This window comes from Hemiscyllium ocellatum, chromosome 21 (genome assembly GCF_020745735.1).
Source record: "Hemiscyllium ocellatum isolate sHemOce1 chromosome 21, sHemOce1.pat.X.cur, whole genome shotgun sequence".
NCBI classification, from domain to species: domain Eukaryota; kingdom Metazoa; phylum Chordata; class Chondrichthyes; order Orectolobiformes; family Hemiscylliidae; genus Hemiscyllium; species Hemiscyllium ocellatum.
This window is the reverse complement of record NC_083421.1, coordinates 23,921,045-23,945,627: the sequence shown is the minus strand read 5'-3', so window position 1 is coordinate 23,945,627 and position 24,583 is coordinate 23,921,045.

Sequence of the window (24,583 nt, the reverse complement as noted above, 5' to 3'; positions counted from 1 at the left end):
CCACTTGGCCCAACAAGCCCACGGCAATCCTCCAGTGAGTAACCCACCCAGACCCATTCCCCATACTAATGCACCTCACCGAGGCATCCCTGAACACTATGGACAATTTATCTAACCTGCAAGTCTTTGAAAGAAACCCACACAGGCACGGTTAGAATGTGCAAACTCCTCATGGAGGGTCGGCCGAGGTTGGAATCGAGCTCAGGTCCCTGGCGCTGTGAGGCAGCAGTCCTAACCACTGAGCCACCATGCTGTCCACATTAGCAGCTATTCATTCTACTAAGGTTATCCACTCCTTTGTCTGTCCAACTGTTCTCCTGTCTCTTTGGGCTCTATCATCACCTATCTCCACCCCTTTCCCCCTTCCTCCATCTCATCTTCTGCATTAAAAAAACCCACGTTATTCCTAGATACCGTCAGTTCTGAGGAAGGGTGGCTGGATCCCAAAACATTAACTGTGATTTCGCTCCACTATTGCTGCTGGACCTGCTAAGCTTTTCCAGCAGTTTCTGTTTTGTTTCACTCAGTTTCTGTGCAGAGAGAAACAAAGTTAACATTTCAAGTTAGAACTGGTGAAAGAGCATTGTTTTCCTCTCTACAGATGGCCTGGCGAATATTTCAACATTTTCTGCACTCGTATTAATTTCATAGTCTCTAACACAGTGTTTAATATTTTATACCTTTGAAAACTAAACCCAAATATTTACATTGTATGGGGGTGGAGGTCATCAGTTAGTTTGAATGCTGGTTCGGCAATGTGGAGAGACACTCACAGTATGAGTTCAAGTCCCACACAGGCTGAGGGTTACCATGAAACACCCTCTTTCTCAACCTCTCCCCTTCACCTGAGGCATGATGACTTTCAGGTTAAATCACCACCAGTCACCTTTCTCTTTCTAACGAGAGAGCAGCTTCATTGGCCAGGAGGACAATGGCAAATGTATAGTGCTGTACGGAGACTGAGTGCTGGCATGTATCATTTCAAGGCTGCATTGTATGACTGTTGTTTGGAAAATGTAAGCGTGGCTCATCCAGTAGAATTGTTGGCTGCTCAGGGTATTTTGTCATTTGGAAGGTGTTTGTAAATTTCAGGTAAGTGAATATGTTCTTAGAGCTTGTTTACAAAGGATGTCAAGTGGTGCATGACCAGCACAAATTTCTATATAAATATATCTCAGGCAGATATAGCTCCAAGCACTTTTAACATTTATTGTAGTGAAGAGGGAAGGATATTCCCCCAGGGAGTTTCAAAAGTAGGGCCCACGTTTCTTAAGGCGAGAGGGGAATGGTTGAAAATGGACATGAGTGGCTACCCTTTCACACAGGGTGGTTCGCGTGTGGGATGGACTTCCTGAGAAAGGGGTGGATGCACGTACAGTTATAACATTTAAAAGAGATTTGGATAAGTACATAAATACAAAAGCTTGGAGGGATGTGGACCAACGGCAGGCAGGTGGGATTAGTTTAGTTTGGGAACATGGTCAGCATGGACTGGTTGGACCGAAGGGTCTGTTTCCATTGCTGTATGACACAGAATGAAATGCGCAATGCGTTGTCTATTTTGATGAGGAGATACTTGTGGCTTTCTATGGATGAAAGTCTGACTGAGTCCATATTTCACCAGTGACTTTCTTTTCACTATAATTTATTTATTTAGCACAAGCATAATTACAGAACCAAGCAATATTCTTGTCAGAACATAGATGCGCTATTCAGGCCAGCCTTGATATTTAGTCAGCGGACAGTCCTCAACCATGTCAGTCATTGGTTGGATTGCACTATAGCTGCAGCCTACATGGTGTTGGTGACTCCACTGATGATGGTTGGCTACACAGAGGTGATTTAAAAGGGCTCACTGTCACTCCAGGATATCAAACTCAGGTGGACCAGTGGGATGGATTCTTGTGTATAATGAGAGCATGATTTCTGATGGATGTTATCTCCTGTCGTTGGTCCTCAGCTGTTATTCCTTTTCTTGGTGGGTTGATCATGTTGGACGATGTGATGGAAAGTGCACTGCAGTGAGTTGAAGAGCTCATTGAATAAAGGCAGACTTGTGTTGTAATACACACACTATCGGTGATCTCGTACCATCTGTCAGTAGTCGGCTAACGCTAGGGAAGCCAAAAATCTGTCAAATTCAACAGGTTTTCACTTGAAAAATCCCAATCTAATAATAAAAAACTGGAACAACATGAAAATTGTGTGTCTCCACATCATTTAATCCATACATTGTTTCCTTCAGTAAAGTTATACATCACCATACATATTAAATCAACTGAAATTATTAATTCCAAAGTACAAGCTACATACCAGGTTTGAGATGAATAGGATTGTCTAGTAATGGGCAGGGGCATGCATCATCTGATGACAAAGGTGGGCAGTCTGAAGGTCTGGAGTAATGGAGAGTGTAGGAGTGTATTCTGGGGGCAGCACCAGGCACAGCTCAAAATGTGGTGTCAACCTGGTGAAGCTACCAAACCTGTGATAGACAGAGTGATGTGATCCCACAATTAAAGGATCAGTTCTAAGTTCCGATGTCCTGCCTTGTCCAGTTGTGAATGGTGATGGATTAGTAAGCATCTCACCTCCAGCATGTATCCCAATCTGTAATTATAGTGAGGCCCAGCAGCACATTGGTATAAAGGCTAAGAGTGGAACATTTGCAACAATCTTCAGCCAGCCGTATTGAGTGGATAATTTAACATGGCTTCCTACTGAGATTCCCAGCATCACAGAAGCCAACCCTCAACCAAATCAATTTACTCCACATGATATCAAGAAACAGCCAATTTGTGTTTTGTTTCAAGGTCAGTGTACCTTTAAGAGACATGCGCATGACTGTATCACTGGATGCGATCTGAGGGTATAAGGGCTTCAGACTTCATCGTGACTTGAGTCAGATGAAGCATGGCATGCTGATGGAGGCATGCTAGTGTTTACCGCTGAATAGCCTCACGTTAGCCCAGGCACAGATGTGCCTGTGAATGTAATGCTTGATTATATTAGTGAGCTGTGAGTAAGTTCTGTTGGGTGTTTCAATATTATGTTAGCCACATTCTAGTTTCCTACATTGTGAGGGATTACATCACTTTGCCACTTGAGATGAAGATGCTGGGAGAGAGTGCAGGGGCTCAGACATTAATATTTAAATCCTCTCTGGACACAGGAAAGACGCAGATGTCTGGAGGCAGCTCATGTGATAACATTATTTAAGAATGGAGATAAATTAGGGAACCAAAGGTGAATGAGTGGTTAGGAAACTTTTAGGAAATATCTCCAGTTGGGAGGATGTGATTGCACTGGAGAGGATGCAGAGGAGAGTCACCAGGATGTTGCCTAGGATACAGCACTTCAGCAATGAAGAGAGACTCAATAGATAGCTGCTGCTTCCTTACTGCAGGAAAGGCTGAGTGGGGACCAGATTGAGGTCTACAGAAGTATGCAGGACATAGATGCAGAAGATAGGAAGACTTTTTTTTCACTTGAGTAGAGAGATCAGTAACCAGGGAACAGATTTAAAGTATGGGGTAAAATGTTTTGAAAGGATTTAATGAATTCTTGCGTCTGAATGTGTGATGTGCATCTGGAACTCACTGCCTGAATGTGTGGCACAGGCAGGAGCCATCACAGCATTTGAGAAGTATTTAGATGATCTCTTGAAATGCTATGGCATACAAGGGTGTGGGTTGAGAGTGTGGTGCTGGGAAAGCACAGCAGGACAGGCAGCCTCTGAGGAGCAGGAGAATTGACGTTTCAGGCAAGAGCCTCATTCCTGATAAAGGGCTCTTGCCTGAAATGTCGATTCTCCTGCTCCTCGAATGATGTCTGTCCTGCTGTGCTTTCCCAGCACCACACTCTCGTCTCTGATCTCCAGCATCTGCAGGGTATGGTCAAAGTGCTAGTAAATGAGATTAGAGCAAGTAGGTGCTTAATGCCCAGCATAAATACAATGGGCCAAAGGGCCTCTTTCTGTGCTGTAATAACTAATGTTTATGACTTTATGACTCTAAGACACTGGCATCTACCTGGCAATGTGGAAAATTGCCCAAGTATGGCTGCCCCCCCCACAAAAAGCAGGACAAATCCTACTTGGCTAATTATCGGTCCATCAATCTCCTCTTGATCATCGATAAAGTGTTATCAATAGTGCAATCAAGCAGCACTTACTCACCAATAATCTTCTCAGTCAGTGATACCCTTTGGGCTCCACCAGGTTTATTCAGCAATTAACTTCATTACAGACTTCTTAAAAACATTGACAGAAGAGCTGAATCCCAGAGGTGAGGCAAGAATGACAGCCCTAGACATCAAGGTTATATGCACCTGACTGTGACATCAAGGATCCCAAGTAAAACTGGAATCAACGGGGGAAAACACAACTGACTCATGGAAGCTGGTTGTAGTTAATGGAGATCAATTATCTCAGCTCCAGGACATCTCTGCAGGAGTTCCTCAGGGTCGTGTCTTAGGCCCAACCACCTTCAATGATCTTCCCTCCAACATAAGGTTAGAAGTGGGGATGCTCGCCAATGGTTGCACAGTGTACAGCACCATTTGCAGCTCCTCAGCTACTGGTACAGTCTGTGTCCAACTGCAGCAACACCTGGACAACATTAATGATTAGGCTGATAAGTGGCAAGTGACATTAACACACCAGTGTTTGGCGATGGTCATCTCCAACAAGAGAAAATCTAATTATTCCCCCATGACATTCAATGGTGTTACAATCATTGAATTCCCCACTGTCCTGTGGATTCAAATTGACCGGACACTGACCTGGACAAATCATTTAAAAACTGTTGTACAAGAACAGACCAGAGGCTGGGGATTTTACACTGAATAACGTAACTCCTAGCTCAAACCCTGCCCACCATTTGCAAGATCTAAATCAGGAGTATGTTGGAATACTGTCCACTTGCTTTGATAAGTAACGCTCCAACAATAATTAAGAAGCTCGGCACTTTCCAGAACAAAGCAATCTCTTGATTGGCATCCCATCTAACCCCTTTAATATTCCCTCCCACCACCACGAATGCACCGTGGCAACAGAGTGTACCATTTACAAAATGCACTGTCACAACCCATCAAGTATTGCTAGATAGCACTTTCCAAACACATGACCTGTCCAAAAAATATACAAGGATGATATATACCAGGGAGAACCACCAACAGCAAGTTCCCTTGCAAACACTCACCAAGCTGACTGAGTGTCATAGAGCCATACAGCACAGAAACAGACCCTTCAGTCTAATGGGTCTGCATCAACCAGTCATCCTAACCACCTAGTTCCATTTGACCCACATCCCTCTGAACCCTTCCTATTCCTATACCACATTCAGATGCCATTTAAATGCTGTAACTGTACCAGCCTCCACAACTTCCTCTGACAGCTCATTCCATACACGCACCACCCTCTGTGTGAAAAGGTTACCCCTCAGGACCCCTTTTAAATCTTTCCTCTCTCACCTAAAACCTTTGCCCTCTAGTTTTAGACACACTATCCTGGGAAAAATACCTCAGTTATTCATGCCCCTCATGATTTTACAAACATCTATAAGGTCACCCCTCAGTTTCCAAAGCTCCAGGGAAAAAAGCCCCAACCCATTAACCTTCTCCCTATAACTCAAACCCTTCAGTCCTAGCAACATCCTTGTGTATCGTTTCTGCACTCTCTCAAGTTTAACAACATCCGTCCCATAGAAGGGCAACCAGAATTGTATACAGTATGCTAAAACGTGGGCTCACCGATGCCTTGCACAGCCACAGCATGATGTCCCAACTCCTATACTCAATGTTCTGACCCCTTTTCCGCCAAATGCCTTCTTTATCACCCTGACGACCTGCGACTCTAGTTTCATGGAACTATGCATCTGCAACCCTAGGTCTTTTTGTGTGGCAACACTCCCCAAAATATATCGCCTTTCCTTCATTGTTATCACTCAAATTCCGAGAACTCTTTCCCTAACGGCATTGCTGCTGGATATATACAACCTGCAGTGTTTCAGGAAGCCACTACCTTCACAAAGGTGATCAGGGATGGTCAGCAAATGTTGGCCATTCCAGCAATGCCCACATCCCGTGAATGAATGCTTAAAAATTGACCATCTTTGCAACATTGTGACAGATCCTCATATAAAAAGAAAGGCTAATTCTTGGATTGTGGGCACGACTGACAATGCCATCAGTTCTTGTCCAGCTTCGAGGTAGCATCCATGCATTGTTATAAACAAGGAAGATACTTAGAGTCATAGAGATGTATAGCACGGAAATAGGCCCTTCGGTCTAACTTGTCCATGCCAACCAGATATCCAAACCTAATTTAGTCCCATTTGCCAGCACTTGGCCCATATCCCACTAAACCCTTCCTATTCATATACCCATCCAGAGGCCTTTTAAATGTTGTAATTGTTCCAGCCTCCATCACTTCCTCCGGTAGCTCATTCCATACATGCACCACCCACTCTGTGAAAAAGTTGCCCCTTAGGTCCCTTTTAAATCTTTCCCCTCTCACCCTAAACCTATACCGTCTAGTTCCGGACAACCCCACCCCAGGGAAAATACCTTGTCTATTTATCCTATCCATGCCCCTCATGATTTTATAAACCTCTACAAGGTCACCCCTCAGCCTCTGACGTGCCAGGAAAACAGCCCCAGCCTGTTCAGCCTCTCCCTATAGCTCAAATCCTCCAACCCTGGCAACATCCTTGTGAATCTTTTCAGAACCCTTTCAAGTTTCACAACACCTTTCCAATAGGAGGGAGAGCAGAATTGCACACAACATTCTAAAAGTGGCCTAACCAAAGTCCTGTACAGCTGCAACATGACCTCCCTACTCCTGTACTCAATACTCAGAACAATAAAGGAAAGCATACCAGATGCCTTCTTCACTATCCTATCTACCTGCGACTCTACTTTCAAGGAGCTATGCACTCCAAGCTCTCTTTGTTCAGCAACATTCCCCAGGACCTTACCATTAAGTGTGTAAGTCCTGCCCTGATTTGCTTTTTGAAAATACATCACCTCACATTTATCTAAATTAAACTCCATCTGCCACTCCTTGGCACATTGGCCCATCTGACCAAGATCCCATTGTACACTGAGGTAACCTTCTTCGCTGACTACTACACCTCCAATTTTGGTGTCAGCTGCAAACATACTAACCATGCCTCCTATGTTCACATTCAGAAGTCTTTAATTTGTGGTAAAACAGAAAATGAAAGGGGTCATGTGACTTCTTTAGGCCACCGCTCAATAATGACCTTGTGCATCTCAATTGACTGAGGCTCAAGGGGACACAGGTATTACTACAAGGAAGAATGTGTAAGGTTACAGATAAAGAATGACCATGACAGCTGTGTTGTCAGTGGACAGACTGCTTCACCAAGTCACAAAGAGGTATTAAGAATGTCAAATTTTGGAAACAGCTATTTTTGAAATGCTCAATTTAATTTCAAGGTAACATGGAGTAGAGAGGTCTAAGGAATAACTTAAACCATAAGACCATTAGATATGGGAGTAGAATCAGGTTATTCAGCCCACTGACTTTGATATGCTACTCCACCATGGCTGACATGTTTCTCAAACCCATTCTCCTGCCTTCTTCTTATAACCATTCTCTCACTTACCAATCAAGAAGCTATCTTTTTCTGGCTTAAATAACGCTTTAGTGTTTCTGTCTGTATACGAGGCCCATATGATTCATGCTGCCATCATGATGGCATTAGAGAATGAAGAAGCCTGTAGGAAGACATTCTAGGATCGTTCTATAGTTTTTTTCCCCTAAAAGGTCCTTAAACCTCACTGACATGTGCAGTTTATCAGAAACTGAGAGAGTTCAAAGGTAGAGGCAACCAGTCCTGCACCTTAAGCTGAAAAACACTGGCGCTGTCAGTCACCACAGGAAACACAATGATTAAAGAGACCGAGTTCATGCGAAATTAAATCGAAATGGAATTTGTTTAACTTGGCAAGAGGTGAAAAAGTCTTCAGTGTATCCCGTACTGTGAAAATAGGTTCTGAATTTAGCAATTGCCTGGCTTGGAAAGGAAAAGAATAAAAATAGTAGAAAGACAGGAGGAACAGGGAATTTTTTTGAAATTGTTCCTCAAAAATGAAGGATCCAATTCAGAGACATGTTAAGTGCACTCAAAACATGGGAGTTTCAGGTCCCCAAACTGGTAAAAGGGCGAAGTATGGTTTGGTAGCTTAAAGTATAAATTGAAGAGAAAGTGAATTAATTTTTAGTGTTCCTTTTAATTATTATGTTACAGTCAAGTTCCTAAAATGTGAAATTTTGACTAGTGATCCTTTCAGTCAAAATTATTAATACCTATAGAGATTGTTCCAGTAGCTTCCTTATTCTATTCTGAGAACAGCCGGGAGACAAGCATGTCAGTGTGTGACCACAGTCACATATCAGGTAATTGAGACAAGAATGAGAGCTTCTCATTCCAGAACTGAACTAGATGATTTTTACAATAATCCGAAAGCTCATGGTCACTTCTTTTGATATCAATTCTTCTTTAGTTTCAGATCTGAGGGCATAGGAGGGTAAAGAAACAAATGCGAGAGAACAAGGGGAAAAAAAATTCAATTCTTTAATATTTGTCCAAAGTATTAGAAGGCATGAGGAGATTTTTGTATTTTTTTTAGACTAGATTACTTACAGTGTGGAAACAGGCCCTTCGGCCCAACAAGTCCACACCGACCCGCCGAAGCGCAACACACCCATATCCCTAACCTAACACTATGGGCAATTTAGCATGGGCAATTTAGCATGGCCAATTCACCTGGCCCACGCAGACACGGGGAGAACGTGCAAACTCCACACAGTCAGTCGCCTGAGTCGGGAATCGAAGCCGGGTCTCAGGCACTGTGAGGCAGCAGTGCTAACCACTGTGCCACCGTGCCACCCACATTCTGTAGAGTGAAATAATCTGAAAGTCTGGAATGTGCTGTCTGATATGGCAGTGGGAACAGAAGCAATAATAATGTTTGAAAGAAATTGGATAAATATTGGACTGGATGAATCTGTAAGGCTCTGGATAAGAGGCAGGGCAGGGAGACTGACTGGTCAGTTCTTCCAAAGAGCTAGCACTGGTGTAACAGCCTGAATGGCTCCTGCTCAGTCCAATTGGTCTTCATTCAGGAATTTTGTTTTGTGATGCCTAAACAGGACAAGTGTAGTTCCATGTCATTGAGATCCCAAATTTTCAGCAGGTTTTAGGAATCACTGCTTTCATTACAGGTAAATCTAAAACTGAAGGTATTGCTTTTGGCATGAAAACAACTAAATATAATGAGATTGCAGCAGGATGTGTGCTTTACATATATTTAATTGCCCAGGACTGTCTGAGTGTATCTGCTTTTGTGCACATTTGTATATGTGTTTTTACATGTGTGGTTGTGTATGTGTGTGTGTAAGCGTCTGTGTATATAGGTGTGTGTGTACGTGTATGTGTTTTTAGCACATTGTTTTTATGTGCGTGAGGTGTCGTATTTTATGTGCATGCTGTTTGTGTGTTTGTGTGTGGGAATATATGTGTGTGCATGCTATGGATGTGCTGCGTGTGTTTTAGTGTTTGTGTGTATGTGCATGTGCGTGCACAATTTTTGAAAATAATCTGAAATTGCATGATCACTTCTTCTGATTTCAAGCTTAGTTAGAAGGGGTAGGAGCAAATGACTGCAGATGCTGGAATCTGTGCAGAAAACAACAAATACTCGCAAACACAGCAGGTCAGGCAGCATTCATGGAGAGAGAGCAAGTTAATATTTCAAGTCTAGATTTGAGCTGTAGGGAGAGGCTGAATAGGCTGGGGCTGTTTTCCCTGGAGCATCAGAGGCTGAGGGGTGACCTTATGGAGATTTATAAGATCATGAGGGGCATGGATAGGATAAATAGACAAGGTATTTTACCTGGGGTGGGGGAGTCCAGAACTAGAGGACATGGGTTTAAGGTAAGAGAGGAAAGATATAAAAGCACCTAAGGGGCAACATTTTCACACCGAGGGTGGTATGTGTATGGAATGAGCTGCCAGAGGAAGTGGTGATGGCTGGTACAATGACACCATTTAAAAGGCATTTGGATGTGTATATGACTAGGAAGGGTTTAGAAGGATATGGGCCATATGCTGGCAAATGGGACTAGATTGGGTATGGGATGGCGCGGTGGCTCAGTGGTTAGCACTGCTATCTTACAGTGCCATGGACCCGGGTTCGATTCCAGTCTTGGACGACTGTCTGTGTGGAGTTTGCACAGTTTTCCTGTGTCTGTGTGGGTTTCCTCCCACAGTCCAAAGACATGCAGGATAGGTGAATTGGCAATGCTAAATTGCCCATAGGGTTCAGGGAAGTGCAGGTTAGGTGCATTAGTCAGGGGTAAATGTAGGGTAATAGGGTAAAGGAATGGGTCTGGATGGGTTACTCTTCTGAGGGTAGGTGTGGACTTGTTGGGCCAAAGGGCCTGTTTCCACACTGTAGGGATTCTATGAAGTAGATTTGCGTTAGGATATCTGGTCGGCATGGAAATTGTTTCCATGCTGTCTATCTCTATCACTGTGATGAAGAGTTATCTAGACTCAAAACATTAGTTTGATGATAGCAGAGCGGGCTGCTCCTGTCAGTGAGATCCTGGAGCACTATGACCTTCCCTGCGACCTCTCAGGTATGACCTGAATGATGCTGTGGGCCACTGGTGAGCTTACATCTGTTCACGGAAACTGTGAGAATCAGCCCTGAATGATGGAGGAAGCAGAATTGTGGTCATAGGGTAGAGTGCTGAAGAGAAGAAATATTTGCTCTAACTTTGTAAAGTGGGGAATGAAATACCATATTTTCATTTTCACTGATGTCTCTCACATTACTGTGAAGCACATTGTCCAATCGGGCCCAACTGCTGCATCATCACTTCATTTGGAAGTCAGCTAATTTGTCTCAGCTTAATGCTCAAGCTGCCTTTCATTTATCACAACTTGGTGGCTATGGGAACAGCTGTGCATGACTCAAGCGTCAGTTGCACACAGACAAGCTCTGGAACTTCACACGAACTGAACAGAAAAGCTCCATGAAACCCACAGCCAGGAATGCGAATGTGTCTGCTCGATCCACTTCCTCATCCATCACTCTGAAAACAGTTTGCAGTGAAGCTGTCGTGATGATAACACTGTCAGCTGAAGAATTCAACTCATAGAACATGAGTTCCCTGATTGGGGCTGTTAATCTGCTCCAATCAGGGAGCCCTGGCTGACAGGTGTAAACAGGAGTGTCAGATGTTCTGTCCACTCGGAGAGCTGGCTCTGAGGGAGCTGTATCAGAGTCGAGGGCTCTTCATGAATAAATGAAGGGTGATAGGATATCGGCTTTTGTGGCGTTACTTCAGGCTTTTGCTGGAAGTGTGAACTGATAATGATGCAGTGGGGGCAATGAAAGATCGGGGCCCATGTGAATGATAGGATTAACTGCTTATTTTCATTAAGCAATAAGCTTAGAAATCAGCTAAAAAAGCAGAAGGACATCAAGGTTAAAAAATTGACTAATTGAAGTCAAATTAGATACATAGAGGGAAATAAAGGAAAGAAAATGATAGAAAAAGTGGATGCAAGAAGCAACAGAATCTAATTCATAAATATTTAGTAGGGGTAGGTGATGGGCACAATGTGTTATTGCTAGAATATTAATCCAGAGACCCAGGTCAGATTCTGGTTTGAATCAAACCATGGCAGATGGTGACATTTGACTCGCATAATTTTCTGGAAATAAAAGATAAATAAATAAAATAAAGAATAAAAAATAAAACAAAAGATGACCATGAAACCATTGTTAATATTCAGGAAAAACCCATCTGGTTCACTCATTTCTTCAAATGTAGAAATCTGTTGCTCTTACCTTATCTGACTCCATGTGACTCCAGGTCATAGAAAAGGGTTGACTGTTCACTGCCTTCTGTACAATAAATGCTGGTCCCACCCGTGACACACACATAACGTAAATTAATTAAGAAAAGATATAAAGTGTTACGAGACTGGAGGAGAATATTTTTCTGTAAGGCTAATTGTTAAAATCTGTAAAGTGCTGTCTGAAAGGGCAGAGGGAAGAGATTCAATAATTACTTCTGAAATTGGATAAATATTGGACAGAATGAATCTGTAAGGCTCTAGATAGTAGGTGGGGTAGGGAGACTGACTGGTCAGTTCTTCTAAAGAGCTAGAACAGGCATAACAGCCTGAATGGCCCCAGCTTGCTTTATTGGCTTTGGATCAGGAATTTTACTTTGTGATCACTAAATAAGGCAAGTTTAGTTCTATGCCATTGAATTCCCAGATTTTCCAGTAGGATATGGAAATCACAGTTTTCATTTTTGCATAAAACGAGCGTGAAGGTTTTGCCTTTGGCCTGAAACTAAGGAAGGCTGCTGCAACAGTAATAGGATGTGTGCTGCAGATATGGTTAATCACCCAGGACTGTGTGTGTGTGTGTGTGTGTGTGTGTGTGTGTGTGTGTGTGTGTGTGTCTGTATGTCTATATGAGTCGATGTGTCTGCGTATCTGTCTGTGTGTGTGTGCATGCCTGTGTGTGTGCATGCCTGTATTTTTGTCTATATGTGTGTGTCTATGTGTTTGCGTGCATCTGTCTGCGTGTGTATCTGTGTGTGTGTCTGTCTATGTGTGTGCGGCTGTCTATATGTGTGTGTGTGTGTCTGTTAACTCTGTGTGTGTGTCTGTTAGCTCAATCTGTCAGCCCTGTGTGTGTCTATCTGTGTTTGTCTGTATGTGTTCATGTGAGTCTATGTATTTGTACATATACCTGAGTGTGCGTGTGCGTGTGTTTGTGTGTTTGTATTCCAAGATGACAGACCTTTGTAGTGACCTCTTAAAAATAACCAAATCTTTGTGGTTTTATGCCAATCCTCTGCCAAAACGATGGTGAAATAAGGACAACCATGCATCGGAGGCGGCAGAGGAAGTTGGTGTGCAGTATAATCACTGAGCTGACCCAGTCAGACCACAGAGCTGATGCCGGTACTACGTAATGCACATTATTTCACAGATATTGGAGGGAATAACGATTATTTTCTGCAGTAGTAGTGACTCCAGGATTTCCACAGGCTTCTCCTGGCTCACATTTGTAACTTCATGAATATGCCTTTTCACAGGAGGATATCCAAAGGAAATTTCGAACCATTGGCTCAGTCTTCCTTGGCAGCGGCATGTTGTGGAATTTATTGTTGATGGTCCCAGAAACAAATCTATGCTTATTTTGGTTAAACTTCCTCTTTACCCTTCAGCAGGAGCCTCCACCACAGCACCTTACTGATAAAAACCACCAGCCTTTCTGATGTCACCAGCCGAAGACATGCCCTTTGAGGTTTACCTTCAGCTGAACAACAGGTATATCTTTTAATTTTAAGAAATAATTTAAAACAGTTATGACACTTTTAAAAACTGTCGTTCACCCGTAAATACATGTAATATTTTTATAACAGCTTAAAAAGGAACACAGAATGCCTATGGTATGGGGTTAGGCCATTCAGCCCATCAAGGCAAAAAGTGAGGACTGTAGATGCTGGAGGTCAGAGTCTAGATTAGAGTGGTGCTGGAAAAGCACAGCAGGTCAGGCAGCATCTGAGGAGCAGGAAAATCACCGTTTAGGGCAAAAGCCCTTCATCAGGAATGAAACAGCCCATCAAGTTTACACTGCCTCTCTGAAGAGCATGCCACCCAGACTCACCCTCCTACCCTCTATTGTCTATGGCTAACCCACCTATAGGGAATTTAACATGGCCAATTCATCCAGTCTGCATACCTTTGGTGTGTGGGAGAAAACCACAGCTCCCAAAGGAAACCCACACAAACATGGAGAGAATGTGCAAACTCCACACAGGCAGTTGCCCAATGATAGGATTGAACCCAAGTCCGATAGTGCTGTAAGACAGCAGTGCTAACTAGTGGGCCATTGTGCTGGCCAGAGTCTATTGGATGTTATCAGCAATGAGCTCCTCTCCAGCAACACCACATCCACCAGTACCTTCATGCTGCCTTAACTCCAGTCCCTGCACCATGGCCCCCCTGCTCTTCCAGCTCCCTCTACCTCAAGTGCTGCTTCCGAATTGGGAAGACTGAGGAACCAGGAAGGAAGTGGAGTAGGGGAGAGCTGGGGTAACTGTGGGGTCAGGAAGGGGTTGCAGAGTTGGGGCAGGAGGAGTCAGACATTCACGGAGAATCACAAAAATCAGTTTTACTTATGATTAGCAATATAATAATTATAGTTAATATAGTTATGAATTATAATATAGATATACCATAATAAGTAATCGTACATAATTATAAATAATACAATACATATAAATAACAAAGTTAAAAATCACACAACACCAGGTTATAGTCCAACAGGTTTATTTGGAAGCACTAGCTTTTGGAGCGACGCTCCTTCATCAGGTAGCTGTGGAGCAGGACCATAAAACTCAGAATTTAGAGCAAAAGATTTCAGTGTCATACAGCTGAAATAATATCTTGAGCAAATCTAGATTGCTGTTAAGTCTTTCATCTTTTAGAATGGGTTGCAGGTTTCAGTTCATTAATATGTAAATCCCAGAACTTCTTTTAAGTCACATTCTTGAGATAACAAGTTTTTTTATAAAAAGAAGGTGACATCTCAGCTCAGACAATGTATTAAAGGTGTGAGATTATAGTCTGTCTGTATCCCAACTTTGAGTAAGACTGGTTCTATTTCCAAAGTAGAGTAGGGGAATGGCAGATAAAAAGGTGGGGTGGAAGGGTTATGGGTGGGGAGGGGGCAGAGTGATGAGGTGGTGATAGGTGAATATAGATGGTAGTAAGAACTGGTAGGTTGGTAGGAAGAATGAATCCAGTTAGTAGCTGGAGGGAGTGGACAGTTGGAGGTATGGAGGAGAGGGGGAGGGGCTGGGAGGGGAGTTGGGGGATGCACTGAAGGGTTATTCTAAATTGGGGAACTCAATGTTGAGTCCTTCAGGCTGGAGGCTGCCCAGGCGGAAGATGGAGTGTTGTTCCTCCAATCTGCAGTCTGATTCGCTGTGGCAATGGAGAAGACTTAAGATGGACATGTCGAGAGGGAGTGGGAAGGAGAATTGAAATGGGTGTTGACTGGGAGGTCAGGCTTACCCTTATGGGCCCGGCTGAGATATTTGGCTACTTCAAAAGTTGCATGGGTCCATACTTTATCCTGGCAGTAATACTGAAATCTTGTGTTCCAGTATGAACTGGAAACTTGATCAAATGGTCTCAGAACGGCTATAACACTGGCATCCATCTAATAAAGTGGAAATTTGCTCAGGAATGTCCGTCCACAGAAAGCAGGGCAAATGCAATCAGGATAATTCATGCACCATCAGTTGGCTGCTGAAAATGATAGACAGTGTGGTCTATAGTGCACAGGAACAACGTGCGTTTGGTTCTGTCTAGACCACTCACTTCTTGACCTCATTGAAGCCTTTGTCAAAACATTGGCAAATGAACTGAAATAAAGGAGTGAGGTGAGAGTGACTGCTCTTGACATCGGGGCAACATTTGAGCAAATGTAGTATCATTGAGCCTAAGCAAATTGGAGTCAATGAAAATTGGGAATGTGGCAAGAAATGATCTATTGGTGGGTCTCACACTGAGAACCAAGTAAGATGATTGTAGCTATTAGAAACGAATATCAGTTTCCTTAGGGTAGAATCCCAGACCAAACAATCTTCAACTACTTAGAGTCATGGAGATGTACAGCATGGAAACAGACCCTTCAGTCTAACTCTTCCATGCCGACCAGATATCCCAAGCCATTTTTGCCCCACCTGCCAGCACCCTGCCCATATCCCTCCAAACCCTTCCTATTCATATACCCACCTAGATGCCCTTTAAATATTGCATAGTGCCAGCCTCCACCACTTCTTCTGGCAGCTCATTCCACACACATGCAACCCTTAGGTCTCTTTCATACCTTTTCCCTCTGTTTTATGATGTTCTATGAGATCCCTATCCAGCGAGTTAGGTTAAAATGATCCTGTCTGTATGTCCAGGTGTGGACTTGGCTGGATCTGCTTTAGGTAAGTCTGATGGATGTTGTGGCACAGTAGCAGTGCCCCTATCTCTAAACTTGGAGACTTGGGTTCATGTCCTGCCTGCCCCAGATAATAACATCACTGAACAAGTTGATTAGAAAATACATCTACACTTGTACAGTCAGAGTTAAATTTGGCTCATTCACCAAAGCAGTTAAGAGCAGGAATACTTTAAATCTTACTCACTTTCTGTTGCCAACACCATAGGAATGATTCATTTCCAAAAGGATCAACGAGCCACAGAGTTAAGCTCATTAATTAGCTTCATTCTAAATTGGGTGCAATTGGACATTTAAAATGTCCTCAAGCCCCACAGTGAATGCTGATACTTCGCTATAATAGCAAAATGTTTACAAAAAAAAAGGTTTTCTTTCCATTTCTCTATGAATACTTGGCTCTGGATGTTGAGTCAGGACACCAGTCTGACTCTTGGGATGGTATATTTTTTCTCATATTGAAAGCTGGAGATCTTCATCACAAGTGTTCCAAAATCCTCCAGGGAAGTCATTGAAGAATAAGCTACATGTCACTCCTGAAAGCAACCTGGGAAAAATTCGTAGTACCCTTAAAAACCAGCATGTTTCTCGGTCAGTTTCTTTGGACTCTTGTGTTGAGTGAGAAAGAGCAGGAGTTGTTGGGGCGGAAAGTAATGGAGACATAACGTGAGGAACTATCTTCAAGCGGGTTTAGAAAAAAAATTTATAGGACCTTATAGATCAATCAAAGGTCCTAACAGCGCGATTAAGAAGTTCATAATGTGACAGTTTCTTCCAGGATCACTAACAATATCATACAGTAACAAATTCTTCTTAGTTCACTTAGAAACTCATACAGTGAGTGATCATTCCCGGATCACTGAGATGCTAATTAGCTAATTGGTCCTTATAGTGTTGTTCTGAACTTAAGACAATGAGAGCTCCTTGCAGGTTAATAAGAAGTTGATCAGTTGACAGATTTGTGAAGGCTATTGAGAAACCATTAAACAGTCTCCAAAGGTAATTGCAAAGCTAATTTGTTCAACTATGCTTTCAGGATGGTGAGAAGCTAAGTAAAGTTAAAAAATAGGTATATGCTGCAGGATAAGAGTTATTGCTGGGGGAAAGGCAATTATAATGCATTTAGACAAGGTTTAGGATACATAGAATGGGGAAGAAACTGCAGGGGATGGGCACAGTTGAAATGTGGAGCTTATTCAAGGAACAGCGTGCACTTGATAAGTATGTACCTGTCAGGCTGGAAGGAAATTGTCAAGTGAGGGAGCCGTGGCTCACAAAAGAAGTTTAGTCTCTGGTCAAGAGGAAAAAGAAGACTTAGGTTAGGATGAGACGTGAAGACATAGTTAGGGCGCTTGAGAGTTACAGGTTATCCAGAAAAGACATCGAGAGAGCTAGGAAGAGCCAGGAGGGGACATGAGAAGTCATTAGCAGACAGGATCAAGGAAAACCATAAAGTTTTTTGCAGGTATATCAGGAATAAAAGAATAACGAGAGAAAGATTAGGGTCAATCAAGGATAATAGTGGGAAGTTGTGTGGAGATAGGGGAAGTGCTAAATGAATATTTTTTGTCAATGTTCACACTAGAAAAAGACAACCTTGTCAAGGAGAACACTGAGATACAGATTAAGGGACTAGACAGGATTAAAGTTCACAAGGAGGAGGTGTTAGTAATTCTGGAAACTGGGCAAATAGGTAAGTCCCCTGGGACAGATGGGATTTATTTTAGGATTCTCTGGGAAGCCAGAGCAGAATTGCAGAGCCTTTGGCTTTGATCTTTTTTTATTGTCATTGTCTACAGGATTAGTGCCAGAAGACTGGAGGATAGCTAACGTTGTCCCCTTGTTGAAGAAGGAGAGTAGAGACAATCCTGGTAATTATAGACCAGTGAGCCTTACTTCGGTTGTGGGTAAAGTGTTGGAAAAGGTTACAAGAGATGGGATTTATAATCACCTAGAGAGGAATAAGTTGATTGAGGATAGTCAACATGGTTTTGTGAAGAGTAGATTGTGCCTCACAAACCTTATTGAGTTCTTTGAGAAGGTGACCAAACAGGTTGATGAGGGTAAAGCATTTGATGTGGTGTATATGGATTTTAGTAAGGTGTTTGATAAGGTTCCCCATGGTAGGCTATTGCACAAAATACAGAGGCATGGGATTGAGGATGATTTAGCGGTTTGGATCAGAAATTGGCTAGCTGAAAGAAGACAGAGAGTGGTGGTTGATGGGAAATGTTCATCCTGGAGTTCAGTTACAAGTGGCGTACGCCAATGATCTGTGTTGTGTCCACTACTGTTTGTCATTTTCATAAATGGCCTTGATGGGTAAAAGGATGGGTTAGTAAATTTGTGGATGACACTATAGCAAATGGGATTACATTAGGTTAGGATATCTGGTCAGCATGGACGAGTTGGACCAATAGGATCTGTTTCTGTTCTGTACATCTCTATGACTCTATGACTCTAAAGTCAGTGGATTTGTGGATAGCGCTGAAGGATGTTGCAAGTTACAGAGGGACACAGACAAGCTGCAGAGCTGAGCTGAGAGGTGGCAAATGGAGTTTATCATGGAAAAATGATTCACTTTGGAAAGAGCAATAGGAATACCGTTTACTGGGCTAATGGTAAGATTCTTGGTAGTGTGGATGAGCAGAGAGGTCTTGGTGTCCATGTACATAGATCCCTGAAAGTTGCCACCCAGATTGATTGGCTGTTAAGAAGGCATACAATGTGTTAGCTTTTATTGGAAGAGGGGTTGAGTTTTGGAGCCATGAGGTCATGCTACAGCTGTACAAAACTGGTGCGGCCAGATTTGGAGCATTGTGTACAGTTCTGCTCAGCTCATTACAGGAAGGATGTGGAAGCTTTGGAGAGGGTACGGAGGCAATTGCCTGGTATGGAGGGAAGGTCTTAAGAGGAAAGGTTGAGGGACTTGAGGCTGTTTTCATTAGTGAGAAAAAGGTTGAGATTTGACTTAATAGAGACATAAGATAATCAGAGGGTTAGATTGGTGGACAGTGAGAGCCTTTTTCCTCAGATGGTGATGGCTAACATGAGGGGACATAGCTTTGAACTGAGGGGTGTTAGATATAGGACTGATGTCAGAGGTGTTATTTTACTCAGTGCATAGTAGGGGCATGGAACACACTGCCTGCAACAATAATAGACTTGCCAACTTTAAGGGCATTAAAACGGTCATTGGATAAACATATGGATGAAACTGGAATAGTGTAAGTTAGATGGGCTTCAGATTGGTTCCATAGGTCAACACAACATTGAGGGCCGAAGGGCCTGCACTGTAATGTTCTATTAAAAGATTTGCAAGTAATTTTGCAAAATGGGGTAACTTGAGAAATGATATACAAAGTTCAGACCTACAAACAGTAATTTGTCAATATATACTTCTGATGAATGCTAAAAAGCAAAACAGTAAAACACAATTAACTTAATTGCGTGATTTTAGAATTTTATTATGGAATTCACTGAAAATTTAGCTGTATTAGTGAACCCCTTTTACAAACATATTCCTGAAAGGTCAACGTTTATTTTTAGCCACTTGATGATAATGATTCAAATATTGGGTTTGAATTGAACAGTTCCAGATGTTTGCAGTGATTGGAATGTAGAGCAGTAAGATTCCAATGTGCTTAAAGTCTCAATCAGATTCCACACAGTGACCTCCAGTCAGGCTCACTTCTGTGAGACATTCACATCCTCTGATCCCATCTGCCTAATGTCGTGTGTGAGCCGTGAACCTGCAGCATGCTGACGTTGGAATCTGTACTTTGACGTCAAACAATCACTGAGCTGGGTTTAGTAAATGGGCAGGGATCTAAAGACAGGCAAGGTTCTGTGAAATTGATGGATAGAGGCTTTACTGATGGAATGCAAGACTTCAGTATAAGTTGGGAAATGCAGCAAGTGTTCAGGGCCTCTTGCGTTTAGCAGGTCACAAGTAGGTGCTACATCTCTCCTGACTCATTTCCTGTCAGTCTAACCACCAAGCTGTCAATGAATGCAGGCACAGCGGTGAGAGTTAACACAATAGCTCTGAGTTTCTGTTTACTCTGAGCTGAGCAACATGCTGGATTACTTTCAAACGCTGTGGATCCATGCTGTGCTTCTCCACCTGGGCTCGAATCACCAAGTGGAAATGCAAAGCCGGAGATAGGTATTAGCTGAAAACATCAGTGTGATTGGGTTTGGTCACTCTGTTGGAACCATTGCACATTTTAATCGTGTGATTGCTAACCTCAGTGAGGATGAAACTGGGCTCAGACTGAATATTGAGTAGGGAGTGCTACCACCCCTGGTAAATGTCAGGATTCCAGAGAGAACACTGTGAGTCCTCAGCACAGAGCAGGACAAACACCAGCGGAATCCCTCATCGAGAAATTTGACTCGAAGCAGTATTTCTCGTGTGTTGCTCCATTCATCACTTTGCTTTGTAACCAGCAAGTCCAGCACTGCACTCTAGTGTTGCACAGTTAAAAAATATTTACAATCCGCTGCAAAATGACTAGAGCTCGACTGATGGATGTTTCCAGTTCGATCTCCCACATTAACAGTTACATCTAAATCATGCAGACAGCAACAGTGGAGGAGAGGAATGCTGGACTTGGCACCCTGGCATATTCCTGTCCACACTCATATGGCAGGTTACAACATTGGGGAAAGGGCTAGATTGTCGACACTCACTCTCCAACAGAAATGATAGACAATATGAGACAGCCTTTTCAGCAACTTTTATTGGCAAAAACACTCTGCAACTAACAACTGTGGCTGGGTGCTGGCTTAAAATGGTACTGACATACATTTATATAGAACCTTCAACCCAGCTAAAAAGCATTCCAACGATGATTCACAGGAGAGGGTAATCAGACAAACTTTCGCACTGAACCCTATGCAGATGCCTGAAGAAAAGTGGCAGAAACACGTGGTCAAAGTGATAGATTATAAGGAATGTTTTAGAGAAACAGACACAGCGAGGTGCAGAGGTTTAGAGAGGAGGTTGCAAATACTCCAAATGAATGAGGGCACATTCCCCAATCCTGCAGCTGGAGGACTGCAGTAAGCCCAGGGCGTTCTAAGACAGGAACAGCTTACAGAAATAAGGGAGGGCGGAAGCCCGAGAATTAGAAAACCTCAAAGTGAATTTGAAAGTCAAGGCATGGCTGGACTGGGAGCCAATGTAAATCAGAGAGCAGAGGAGTGATGCATTACAGTAAAAGAACAGTTTACTATCACAGTGCAGTCAAGTAGAGATAGGAATTAAAGTCTGATGTCACCTCGGGGTAATGTTATTGGATAAATTCTGAGTTGAACAGCTTTGAACACCATCAGTCTTTATTGTTCAGTTGTTCCACTTTGGTACTGACTGCCTTTCCCGTTGCTCATGTTGTACTAATCCTGAGATGCCCATTAGATGGGTGTCATTAGCTGGTAGCTTTAGTGTCCTCTGTTGGGACTCAATTTAACTTTATGTTCTATGTCTATAGCTTTATGGAGTGCAAAACAAGGCCATTCAGTTCATCAAGCCTGTCTAAGCTCTTTGGAAGAGCTATTCCTTTAATCCCATATCCAGCTATTTCCTCAGAAGATTGAACATTTTCCACTGCAATTTTCATCTTATGAAGTATTTTTCCAATTTCCATTTAAAGGTTACCATTGAATTTGTTACTGTCACCTTTCAGGTAATGAATCCAGATCCTAAGAAAAACAGAATTTATTGGAAAAGCTCAGCAGGTCTGGAGGTATCTGTGGAGAGAAATCAGAGTTAACATTATGGGTCTTCCTCAGAACCTCCTCAGCTGCTCTCACCACATCCTGAGGCCCACACTCAGGGCCATGCATCACCATTTGCATACTCTCAATCCCTCTCTCCAATGGCATTGCATCATGCTGGCATTGGGCTGCACCACTCCCCAGTTCCACTTCATCCTCCAACTCATCCGAAATGCTAACAAAAAAATTTTTATTTTCCTTTCAGGCATCAAGGCACACAAGATGTAACAACTTAGAGATTTCCATGGCCCTCCGGAACCTTCCACACCTCCTCTTCCCTCTGACTCCATCCCCTCCCCCAACCCCACCTCCTGTCATGCATTCACGATCTCTCGTGACCTTCCGCTCTCCATCGCTGTTTGTAAAAAAGAAACCCTGTTTTAAAAAAAAACAACAGGTCTGAGGAAGGATTACTGAACCTGAAACGTTAACTCTGATTTCTCTCCACAGATGCTGCCAGACCTGCTGAGCTTTTTACAGCAATTTCTGGTTCTGTTTTTATTTCCAGCAACCACAGTTCTTTTAGTTTTTTAACCAGACCCTAACACTGTGTTAAAAATTCCCCTGAACTGTCCCCCTTTTGCTTCTTCCCTGTATGACCATGAGAGTAATGTTTTACCAACTAGATGTTACACTGATGTCCTATTTGCCCTTTTGGTTGGTGCTGTGTAAATAATACCAGCTCTTCTCAAGTGCGCTCACTGATGGCTTTGCCATAAACAAACCCTACAAATGAAATAAGTATGGCTGGCTGCCATATTTGTCTTCATAACAAGAGTGGCTACGTTTCAAAAGCAGTTAACTTGCTACAAGATATTTTGAGATGATTTCAGGATCTGAAAGATCTTACAGACAACATGCCACAGAGAAATGGGAGCTCTTAAAGACATGATACATATCATAATAGTTTTAATTCCCATTTAAGAACAAAATGTTTGAAATCTCATTACGGTGAAGTAGGCAGCTGTTACCAATGAATGAGTCACTTTTCTTAATTGCAGATGTGAGAAATGTAATTGGTTCCTTGTTTTTTAAACCTATGAAGAGACTGTCTGTGACAACAAAAGTCTGCCACAATTTCCACACAGTAAGGATTACCTAATATATATCATCTTTCCAACATCTGGGGCTAGTCATTGGTGTTAGATGAATAGCGGCCTTGGAAACCCAAATAAGTGACCTCACTTAACAAAGTGGCCCAACTCAAAGAGATTTTTCAATAGGTGTGTAATGGGAGTCACCTGATTGGTTACAATTACAAATGAGATCCCACTGCCTGCTTCTATTGTGACCTGTTGAATGTATCCACTAGACCAACGTAAAGACAAACCTGACAAGTGGCAACAAACTGAACAATGTAACAATGGAGGACTCTCCCATTATGGCATCAATAGTTGGCATGAATCACTCAAAACAGGGCACTGCACAGTTGGTGCTGTAAACAGCTCCCTCTATGCAAAGTGGAGCAAAGTGCCTTACCTCTAATCGCCAGAGGAACATTCAATGCAGCACCTCATACCGCTTTTCCAGTTACCACAATAAGTCGCCCATGGCCTCTCTAAGGCAAATAAAAACAATTTTTGAACTCCGTAAACTTGATGTCATCAAGTCTCTGCTTGTACATACCTAACTCATAACATTCACCCTTCACTCATGGGCTCACAGGCACACACTGATTCCTGACCAACTACACAACAAATCTAGAATTCTCATTTAGTTTGCAAATCCTTCTTTCATTTTTCTCTGCCTCTGTAACTGACTCCAGCCCTTCTCCAAGTTTTACTTTTCTTTATTTACACATGAATGTGAGCAGCAGTAGCTGAGCTACTATTTATTGCCTATCCTTAATTGCCTTTAAATGGAGTGGTTTGTCCTGCTAATCCAAAGTCAGTTAACTGTCAATCCCATCACTGTGGGTCTGAAGTCATACGTAGGTCAAACTAGATAAGGATGGTGGGTTTCATTCCCTAATAGTGAACTAGACGGGTATTTACAATGATTTACAATAGTTACGTGGTCACCATTAGACTAGCTCTTAACTTAGCTAACTGTCTCTACCTGCCAAGATGCAATTCAACTCTATGCCCTGAAACATGAATCTGAGACTGTGAGTTACTAACCTGGCAATATTATCACTTTGCCACCATCTGCCCATGACTCTGATCTCTTCAGCATTCCTGTTTCGTTTAATTGTTCCATCAGTTTCGTTGCAGATTGTCATAACTTCAAATGGTTAGGCATTTTGGAGTTCCGATCCTTAAATCCCTCTAACTTTTGCCTTCTCATTTAAGGTGCATATAAATCCTACCTTTTGACCTAGGTTTTGGTTATCTTTTATTGAATAATGTTTCTATAAGCCATTTTGGGATGTTTTACTACAATGAAAGTATTCAATGAATGTACATTATTGTTGCTGTTAGATCAGGAAAAGACATACACTATCTGTAGTGATTGAAATGAGGTCAGCCAGGTGAGCCTCATAGAACATGAATTCCCTGATTGGGGCTGTTAATCTGATCCAATCAGGGAGCCCTAGCTGACAGATTAGAACAGCAATGTCAAACCAATATTAGATGTACATTATATGATATTTATGGACAACTGAAGGAAAACAAAGCATGAAAGGTGATATAGTATGAAAAAATCTAGAACAGCGATGTCTGGGGGTCGTTAGGGCCGACTGCCTGCCCCTCTTCTGCAGTTATGTTAGAGCCTGAGTGTC